We start from the raw sequence: 11,128 nt of genomic DNA, 5'->3' as shown, positions 1-11,128 counted from the left end.
ATTTGATAAAGTTCATTTATAGAAAAAAATAGCGAAATCCTATATCTAAAAAAACAAGAGTGCACACGCTGAAATGTCTCGCCTTCTTTACTAATCATTGATATTATGTTGATAGTCCTAAATATAAATCTTTATTACATCTGTCCCATAAACTTAACCTAGAAAAATAAACATTGACCAATGAACCATGAAAATGAGGTCAAAGTCAGATGAACCATACCAGGCAGACATGTACAGCTAACAATTCTTCCATACAACAAATATAGTTGACCTATTGCTTATATAGTTTATGAAAAACACACCAAAACACAAAAACTTAACACAGAGCAATGAACTATGGAAATATGGTCACAGTCAAATAAAACCTGTGCAACTGACATAAAGATCATAAAATATTTCCATACACCAAATATAGTTGACCTTTTAATAAGTATTAGAAAAAAAGACCAAAACTCAAAAACTTAATTTAGACCATTGAACCATGAAAATGATGTCAAGGTCAGATGACACCTGCCAGCTAGACATGTACACCTTTCAATCATTCCATAAAACAAATATAATAGACCTATTGCATACAGTATAAGAAAATCAGATAAAAACACAAAAACTTAACTGTAACCACTAAACCATGAAAATGAGGTCAAGGTCAGATGACACCTGCCAGTTGGACATGTTCCCCTTACAGTCCTTCCATTCACCGAATATATGAGACCTATTGCTTATAGTATCTGAAATATGGACTTGACCACCAAAACTTAACCTTGTTCACTGATCAATGAAAATGAGGTCAATGTCAAGCAATTGTTTGACGGGTATGAGAACCTTGCAAGGTACACACATACCAAATAGTTATCCTTTTACTTATAATAAGGGAGAGTTTAACAGTACAAAAAATCTTAACTTTTTTCAAGTAGTCACTGAACCATGAAAATGAGGTCAAGGACATTTGGACATGGGACTGAAGAAAACTTCGTAACATGAGGCATCCATATACGAAGTATGAATCATCCAGGTCTTCCACCTTCGTAAATATAAAGCTTTTAAGTAGTTATCAAAGGTACCAGGATTATAATTTAGTACGCTAGCCGGGCATTTTGTCTACATATAAGACTCATCAGTGACACTCATATCAAAATATTTATATTTAGCCAAACAAGTACAAAGTTGAAGAGCAATGAGGATCAGGCCAAAACTCCAAAAGTTGTGCCAAATACAGCTAAGGTAATCTATGCCTGGGATAAGAAATCCTTAGTTTTTCGAAAAATTAAAAGTTTTGTAAACAGAAAATTTACAAAAATTACCACATTATTGATATTCATGTCAACACCAAAATGTTGACTACTGGGCTGGTGATAACGCCACCGCTGTCGAGTCACTATCCCTATCCCTTTGTAGAGCTTTCTGCAACAAAAATTGCAGGCTCGACATAAATGATTTATACCCAAGTGCCCCTTGATGATCTTTTATCTGTTGATCATTTGATCTCGGGTTAATTATTGTCATCACTTCTGATTACTTATGTGCAACAATTCAAATATTTACTTTGCAATTTGTAAGCATGAATGACTCAATGTTTTTTCTGAAACTGGCATTTATTTCATTTCAAATTTGTTGAATGTTGTCAGTTATGAAGACGAACATGTTTAAGCGAAAAAAAATTGCCTTATTTTGCAATGTCCAGAAATCATTATAAAACAACATTTGATTAATTTAAAGAATCTTCATTTCTGATGGCATCAAATTCATTTCTCGTTTTTTCTTCACTTCAGAAAATTAAATCAAAGGAGATTTCGGTGACATCCCATTAGTCCGACAACCATTATTCCGACAGACCATTACTCCGACAGCCCACTATTCCGCCATCCTATTACTCCGACAGACCATTTTTCCGACAGCCCGATATTCCGACAGCCCATTATTCCGACAGCTCATTAATCCGACAATGCATCTGTCTTACGTGTATGGGTAAATTTTCTCAAAAAGACCATCTCCGATCTCTATTATATTTGTGATTGTCCGTCTTGATTCAGATTATTCTTCTCATGCGGTATATTTGTCTCAGAATATTGCAATTGATACACATACTTATTGCAACTGATCAGTCCTTACCCTTGTCCCTCCTTTGTTTTACGGGTCTGCAGGGCCGTAAATTACATGTAGGCATGTAGGCAGTTGTCTCCTATTGCGGGCTGACCACCCCCCCCCCCCCCCAAAAAAAAATACGAAAAAAAACCCCAGAAAATAAAAAAAAATGGTTAAAATCATGCATTATTTTAATAGCACCGGTTATTAATTTGACCAACAAGGTGATTAATCTGTTAGCCTTGTCAGTTGGGTCTTGCAGTTGTGAAAGATCGTTTTCTTCGCAACGGCGCCTCAAAACATGGAATAGGTCAACAATGACGGAAAACATATTGTGTGGTCTTGCTATGCTACACATACATAGAAGTGACAATGTTGGCAATATTGAAGGTATAGAAGTGCTCAAGAGATGGGATTCATCCCAGCTCATTCATCCGGTCACAGAAAAATCGCCTTGGCATTTGATAAAGCTAAACCAAATAAAACTTTCAGTATAAACAAACAGTGTTACTTTATATTAATTTGAATTTTTTGATCAAAATTATGAATTTTCAGTTTAATTTTATGATCAAAATTATGAATTTTCAGTTTAAGGTTTGTAAATTGTGTTTGTGAAGCGAAGTTAAAATAGCTCGATTTGAACAGACAAAAAAAAGGCAGGATAGACCACAAAAAATGCTCAAGTTGGCAATGTCAGGGAGTCTTTCATTTTAAGTTCGCAAATTGTTTCACTCAAACTTAGTAAAAATGGCTTGTGCAGTCATAAAGCAGTATAAAGCGTAAAGAAATATTACTTTACACCTAATCTTACTCTGAATTATAAAATTGAGAATGAAAATGGGGAATGTGTCAAAGAGACAACAACCCGACCATAGAGCAGACAACTGTATTCAATATTTTTAGGGTTCAAAAAAATGTACGGCCCTGGTCTGGGTAATTGTGGTTGAATTTTTTACCACTACCGGTACTTATTTCAGAGTTGGATAACGCTACCCTCCCTCTTTGGTCGCAACACATTTTCATTTGAATTTATTTTGTCGCAGAAATTAGCCATCTCCTTATTACAAATACAAAACTAGGTGGAAATATGTGCCCCGAAAAGATGAGTAATTCCAGCTTTTACTAAGACATCTACCAGTCAGATTTTATGATCATCATGTTTCGGAATTCATATGAATCCACGAAATACGGAGAAATAAACAGCACTCCCAATAACGTTTGATCAGACATATACAGAGAGATGACACTATATATTTGAATGGGCACCGATTTTATATCCCGAGCTTAATATTTTATTAAAATATAGAAAAATAGGCCTCTTTTATATATGATGGTTGGAAGGGGCAAGCAATGAATGACCACCAATCTATTTACGTAAAACAAATATCACAGACCCTAACCAACGACAATTAACCACTAAACTACCACTAAACTACCAATATGTTTTTTATAAAAAAAATCATAGTTTAAAGTTCTTAGCAACATTATGTTTGCTTTAAATGAATGTTAAGTCAAATCATACATGTCGCTTATTCAGCTACACATACAGTACTAATGTCCGTATTACTTTTCAAAATGAAACTAAACTTGTCTTGTTCAGACATGTTAACAAAAAGTGGAACTATATCACTTAAATTACAAAAGAGTGCATTTCTATTAATTTTTTAACTCTTTACATTCAATGAGGAAATGGAAATCATCTTCAATTCCATCCTTGCAAATTGGACAAATTCTCTGTTCTAAAGGTGTTCTAGTTCTAGCACCGCTACCAACTTCTATTAGTAATTTGCTATTACCATTTTAGAAATAACACCGTTGTTAGGGTCCAGTAGAAGATATCATTCTCATTTAAAATATTTTTAACTTTGCGAAATGTTCTTAATGTATTACCATGAATATCTTTATTAGAGTCACAAAAAAGAGCTTTTTTCAGGATTTTATGAATTCCTCTTCTAATTTCCTTTGAAATGAAAAAAAAAAGTAATTTTGTCTTTGACTTACTATTTTGATTTTCCCAGACATGCTGAAAACCCAGTTTACATAATAACACTTTTAATTTACTACAAAAACCATTAGGAAAGTTTAAGTTTTCATTGTATGCTTTCCGGCTTTATACATATCTCTGAAATAGATGCACTTGACTATATGAAACCCGACTTTAAATTTATAAAGATAATCATTACTTTACTTTACTTTACAATGTAAACTTAAAAAAATTGTCTGTTGAAAATAAGGTCTTTTCGTTTAATAGTATAGATGATGTATTGTCAAATTCAATAGCAAATGCCAATATTATGTTTTATTTTATTTTTTTGAACAATACATTGACAGGCGTACGTCACTTACACCTTTGCCTTGACCCGCTCATGCAAAATGCTGTTGTTCTGCAAACTAAAAAACAAATTGATACTGATGAAAAAAATAATCCTCATTTAATTTTTTTATTGTCTTTGCACCTAAAAAATCACAATAAAACAGAAGTTGGCTTATTTTGTTTCCCATATGGCTTAAGAAAGGTTAAACTTGTGTTTTGAACTTGAACAGATTTTACAATACTATATTTAGGCTTCATGGTTGATTAGACAAAATACCTCACGGCTATTTATTGGACACTGTGATTTCTTTTGTTCTAATTTGTGAACACTTTTATCAAGAGGGAATTCATTTCGAATTACTAGTTTCACTGAACTGGCTGTTCACTTAGGTTAAATATCACATTGGTTGGAAAGTCTCTTGCAAAAGGTAGGTTTTATTCTTTCTTAATGATAACATGTTAACAAATTAATGGAATAGTAATAGCAGAGACATATAATATGTCTCTGGTAATAGAAGTGTTGCACAAAATGAATCAGAATGTCGAGTTTATTTTGGTGGCTGTCGAATAAGAATTTATAAAAAGACAATCCAAAAAGAACATTAAAATTTCATAATTCAGTAATCTGCTTTGAATTTGTTACACTACTATATTTCCCCCGGCCGGTCTACTCGACCGCACGCCGTAAAATTACACTGTAAAAAAATTTGTGGGTCCAGAATTTTAAAGGAAAGTACTGATTTGGTCCTGCTGAAAAAGGTTTAAAATTATCACTTTGGAAGCTGTCAAAAGATGTCCTAAACATAAAGTTGTCCATATTTTGAGTTAGAGACAATGAAGTTTTCTATAATTTTGATATATATAATTTGTCCCAAAAGTAATACAACACACTGTAAAAGTTTCTTTGAGAAAGCGCAGGTGGAATTTTTTTTATTTTCATTTATGTTCTAAAAGAAATGCACTACGAAATAATTGTGTTCTCGGACCTAAGAGGTGAAATCTGTAAGTAAAGAATCTGTACTTTGGCAACTTCCCTAAATGATTTGATGGTGTCAATTTGTCAAATAGCATGAAACTAAAGGATTTTAACTTTTATTTTATAGAATTTCTGCAAAAATGACAAATTTTGGCATTTTATGGTCAAAATAGGCATTTTATAGCTTTTTTATATTGATGCAGAAATGGCATCCTGACTTTGTATCTGACATGTTTTCATTTGTCAATATTTGTGTTTCTATGCCTTTATCTAGTTTTTTGTCGAGCCTGCAACTTTTGTTGCAGAAAGCTTGACATAGGGATAGTGATCCGGCGGCGGTGTTAGCTAACTTCTTAAAAGCTTTATATTTTAGAAGGTAGAAGACCTGGATGCTTCATACTTTGTATATAGATGCCTCATGTTACGAACTTGCGGTCAGTCACATGTCCAATGTCCTTGACCTCATTTTCATGGTTCAGTGGCTTCTTGGAAAAAAAGTTTTTTGCAATGTTAAATACTCTCTTATTATAAGTAATTGGATAACTATATTTGGTATGTGCGTACCTTGCAAGGTCCTCAGTCATGCCCGTCAGAAAGTTTTCACTTGACATCGACCTTATTTCATGGATCAGTGAACAAGGTTAAGTTTTGGTGGTCAAGTCCATATCTCAGATACTATCAGCTATAGGTCTAGCATATTCAGTGTATGGAAGGACTGTAAGGTGTTCATGTCCAACTGGCAGGTGTCATCTGACCTTGACCTCATTTTCATGGTTCAGTGGTTATAGTTAAGTTTTAGTGTTTTGATCTGTTTTTCTAATACTGTATGCAATAGGTCTACTGTATTTGGTGTATGGAACAATTGTAAGGTGTACATGTCTAGCTATCAGGTGTCATATGACCTTGTCCTCATTTTCATTGTCCAGTGATCAAGGTTAAGTTTTTCAGTTGGTTTTTTTCTAATACTTTATGCCATAGGTCAACTATATTTGGTGTATGGAAATATTTTATGATCTATATGTCAGTTGCACATGTTTTATTTGACCTTGACCTCATTTTCACAGTTCATTGCTCATTGTTAAGTTTTTGTGTTTTGGTCTGTTTTTCTTTAACTATAAGCAATTGGTCAATTATATTTCTTGGAGAATCGTTAGCTGTACATTTCTGCCTGGCATGGTATCCAACCTTGATCTCATTTTCATGGTTTGTTGCTCATTGTTAAGTTTTTGTGTTTTGGTCTGATTTTCTTAAACTTTAAGTCAACTATATTTGTTGTGGAAGAATTGTTAGCTGTACATGTCTATCTGGCATGGTTCATCTGAACTTTACCTCATTTTCATGGTTCTTTGGTCAATGTTTAGTTTTCTTGGTTAATGTTAGGTTTATGTAACAGTTTTAATAAAGCTTTATATTTAGGACTATCAAAATAAATTTATATCAATGATTAGCTAGTAAAAAAGGCCAGACATTTCAGCATCTGCACTCTTGTTAATCTTTTAATTTTTGTTTCCCTCCATACTTTAATTTTTATTTTTTAGTATCATTACAAAGTTATAAAGCACGAAATTTGATAAGAAAGTGTTTCTGGTATATGAAATAGCACATCAATCCAACTGAACAATGTACTAAATCTTTTAAAAATAATTTGTATGATTGTTAATGAGACAAACTTTCACCAGAGACCAAATTTTTTGAGGTTTGTAACCAATACAGTTCACACACAGTTTGGCCTTCAACACAGAGCAATATATCCCCCAAGATCTGATTGCTATTAGATTTCTCCACTATCCCCCTTTAGTGACTGGGTTATAGAAATATGGTCATCATAGGGCTTTCTCAAACTGGAAGTAAAACCCATGCTAGAGTGGGGCATCAGGCTCGTAGCCAGGAATTTCCAAAGGGGGTTTGTTGGACACTTGGACACACAAACTCAACTTTAACAGTCACAATTCGAACAGAACATTGACTTTAGCAGTGCTTATTTGTTTTCAAGGGGGGTGGGGGTGTCCAAACCCCCCAAACCCCCTCTGGCTACGGGTATGGGCATTCATATCACTGTGAGGTAAAAATATGAATGTTAAATATGATGTAGATAATAAGGACATACTACATAGATGTGCATATCGACAGGAAATTATCATTTTTTTTTAGGAGTTACACCCCTTTGAACTTATTTGCTTCAATGTACTTCTGCAACAGTTTGTCATCTCAACTCCTCTGAAACCATGCAACAGAATTTCATGAAATTTTATAGATAATAAGGACATACTATTTAGATGTGCATTATATTGGCAGGAAATTTATTTTTCTTATACAATTTTTTTTTCTTACACTTATTTAATTTCTCCAATAACAATGTGGGGACATGGGGTATGTGAGCGTGCTCACTAAGGTTCTTTAATTCTTTTTATTTAATAATTTATAACATTGAGGACTTAGGGAACTTTATTCTTTAAAAAGCGTCCAGCATATCATGCACTTGTGGCAGTCAGCTCTTAATTATCTAATCATTGACAATTTGGAAACCTTTTTTCTGTAATTTTTGTGCTATTTTCACATTTCCTGACCAGTGTGTGAAAAATATTTCTCCTCACTAGTGAAAAATTTGTTCTCGGCAAATAATTAGTCGAAATTTTAATTATGACATCTAAATGTGAATTTTCCCATTGTGATGTCATGAAAAAAGGCAACAATGCCTGATAACGTCGCATATAAGGAACACAAGTTTCTGAAAATCTTTGAAAAAGGATAAAAATCATTAGAGGAACAGATTCTGACACTATAACTCGTGTATTACGATATTTCTCCACTCTCGACAGTTAAATTTTAGTTATTTAAAGAGCTTGGCAAGCCTTGCTCTTGAAATAATAAGATTTAACTGTCTCAATATTTGAGAAATATCGTAATACACTTGTTGCAGTGTAGGAATCTATATCTCTAATTTAGTCTAACTGAATGAAAGAAAAGTTTCTGATTGTCAGTTTGGATATCTTCATATTACTTTGATTTAAGTATATTTTAATTTCAATTTACTAACTGTTGTCTCATAAATATAAGAACTCTTTTATTTTGTATTACAGACCCCTGGATGAGCCCAGATGAAAGTTCAGTCCTACACCTGGAGGAAGATGGTTTCATTTCAGTTGCCAGATAATGATGATGTAAGTATTTGCTCATTACAATTGTATTTGAAACTTTGTTAGATAATAAAAAATAGTTTTCAAATTAGTTGGAGAAACAGCTTGAAAAATCATCACAAACTCGTCAAAAATCTCTTTATACAGTAATACAATTCTTTAAAGTAACATAATGTCTATAATATGTGGACAAACTTGTTACTTGAAATCTTATAGTTCAATGAATATTAAGATAATTTCTACTCATTATACCCCAGCTTTGAAAAAAAGGGGGCAGGGGGGTTAGGTAATACGTAATACTGTTTTACCTCTGTCTGTCCATCCATTAGTTCGTCCCATGAATATTGATCATCGAATTTTTCTCAGAAACTTCAATACAAGGATTTCTGAAATTTAGTTTTCGGGTTTATATATATCAGCTATACATCGTGTGATGCATTTTCAGATTCATCACTCAACAACTTCCTGTTTACTGAACAATTGTATCATTTAAAACCTTATAGCCAAGTTGAAAATTTTCGTCACTTTTTTCTTAGGAACTGCAATACAAGAATTTCTGAAATTTGGTTTCAGGGTTTATACAAGTCAGCTATACTGTGTGATACGTTTTCAGATTCATCACTCAACAACTTCCTGTTTAACAAACACTTACCTTTTTTACGTTGGGGGTATCATCAGTGACCAGTAGCTCACAGTTTCACTTGTTCTGTCATCTGTAATTATAATGCACTATGTATAATTGATGTCTGTGTAGCGCAGTTACTGCGTCTGAGTTTGTTTATTAAAAAATAATAAGAATGTATTGTAATTGTAATCCGTCGTTGAAGGCATCATCCACAAATATTCACTCTGTGGTTAAAGTATTTGTTGAGCATGACATAGGGATAGTGACCTGGTGGCAGGGGGAATTTGATAGCTATAACTTCTTAAAAGCTTTATATTTTAGAAGGGGAAAGACCTGGATGTTTCATACTTTATATATGGATGCCTCATGTTTTGAAGCTTTCGTCAGTCACATGTCCAATGTTCTTTACCCTGCTTTCATTGGTCAGTGACTGCTTTTTTGTAAATTCTCCCTTAATATAAGTAATGAGATACCAGTACCTATATTTGGTATGTGCATATCTTGCAAGGTCCTCATGCCCGTCAGACAGTTTTTACTTGACCTTGACCTCATTTTATGGATCAATGAGCAAGGTGTAGTTTTTCCGATCAAGTCCATATCTCAGATACTATACACAATTATAGGTCTAGTATATTCAGTGTAGGGAACGGACTGTAAGGTGTACATGTCCAACTGGCAGGTGTCATCTGATGTTCTGACCTTGACCTCATTTTTATGGTTCAGTGTTTACTGTTAAGTATTTGTGTTTTAATCTGTTTTTATATTATACTGTATGCAATAGGTCTACTATATTTGGTGTATGGATTAATTGTAAGGTGTACATGTCTAGCTGACAGGTGTCATATGACCTTGACTTCATTTGTGTTCAGTGGTCAAAATTAAGCTTTTGAGCTTTGGTCTTTTTTTCTAATAATATATGCAATAGGTCAACTTTATTTGGTGTATGGAAATATTTTATGATCAATTTGTCAGTCTCACAGGTTTTATTTGACCTTTACCTCATATTCACAGTTCATTGCTCATTGTGTAGATTTTTAGAAAATGGTTTATGATCATAAGATAGTATCAAGATTTAAATTTTGTTACGAAAAAAGTCCTGTTTTTCAGCATTTTACTTATAAATAACATTACATACAGTTGTTTTGAAAAACTTTTATTATTTATTAGATTCATAAAATATCCTGGATTTTTACCAAACTTAGTCAGAAGCTTCTTACAATCAAAAGATAGTATTGAGAAAATATTTTTTTTTTAAATTCTCTGATTTGTGTTTAGCCTTTGATTTAAAGAAAATATTAGGTGAGACACAGGACTCCACTTACAAATTTTGTATATATTTTGAAAGAAAGAAAAAAGCTAAAGAAGCTAACTTTTTAAAAGTATTATATTTTGTTTGATATTTTTGAACTTGTTTTGTTTTTATTTCAGATTCCAGCACCAGGTAATTAATAATAATGTTTATCTATTTCCTTTTATATGGTTTTATGTGTATGGTGGTGTTTTTCCTTTATATTCTATAGGCAATTACTTCGAATAATTGATATTGAGGTTGGTTTGTCTATTTCCTTTTATATTTTTATATGTGTATGGTTGTGTGGAAAGACCTATTCCTTATCTTGTGAATTTTTTTTCTTTCATATTGTTTTTCTTTAGCTGTTGTGTTGTTTTGCAAGATGTCCCTTAGATATTTTAAATATGATATCGTACAGTTTGTACACTTTTTTAACTACTATTGCGTTACCAAATACTTTTCTATGTAAGAGTTATCTCCCCAAAAACACTGTTTCTCTTGTCATTTCGAAAAGATTGCAACTGTATAAAAAACCAACAAAGTTATTTTTCCAATTTGCTCGTTATGTCCTCAGGATGTTTCGTTTAATTTTGACCAAAGCTGTATAAAGATTCTATACGAGAGTTATTTCCCCTTTTGCATTTGATAAAAGTGAAATGTATTTGTAACTGGAAAACCGTAAGTGATAGAGGCCCAGGGTCAT

The 11,128-nt window shown here is 32.9% G+C and overlaps 1 long non-coding RNA gene across 1 annotated transcript; it reads left to right on the top strand.

The window, feature by feature from the left end:
- The first annotated feature begins 4,652 nt into the window (after window positions 1-4,652).
- On the top strand, window positions 4,653-10,578 carry LOC134713998 (uncharacterized). The gene is made up of 3 exons (XR_010106458.1): window positions 4,653-4,824; window positions 8,453-8,533; window positions 10,563-10,578. It is a non-coding gene; the product is annotated as an uncharacterized LOC134713998 (long non-coding RNA).
- The last annotated feature ends 550 nt before the right edge of the window (window positions 10,579-11,128 follow it).

The sequence above is a fragment of the Mytilus trossulus genome, chromosome 4 (assembly GCF_036588685.1).
Source record: "Mytilus trossulus isolate FHL-02 chromosome 4, PNRI_Mtr1.1.1.hap1, whole genome shotgun sequence".
Taxonomy (NCBI): Eukaryota; Metazoa; Mollusca; class Bivalvia; order Mytilida; family Mytilidae; genus Mytilus; species Mytilus trossulus.
This window is presented reverse-complemented; position numbering and strand designations above follow the sequence as displayed.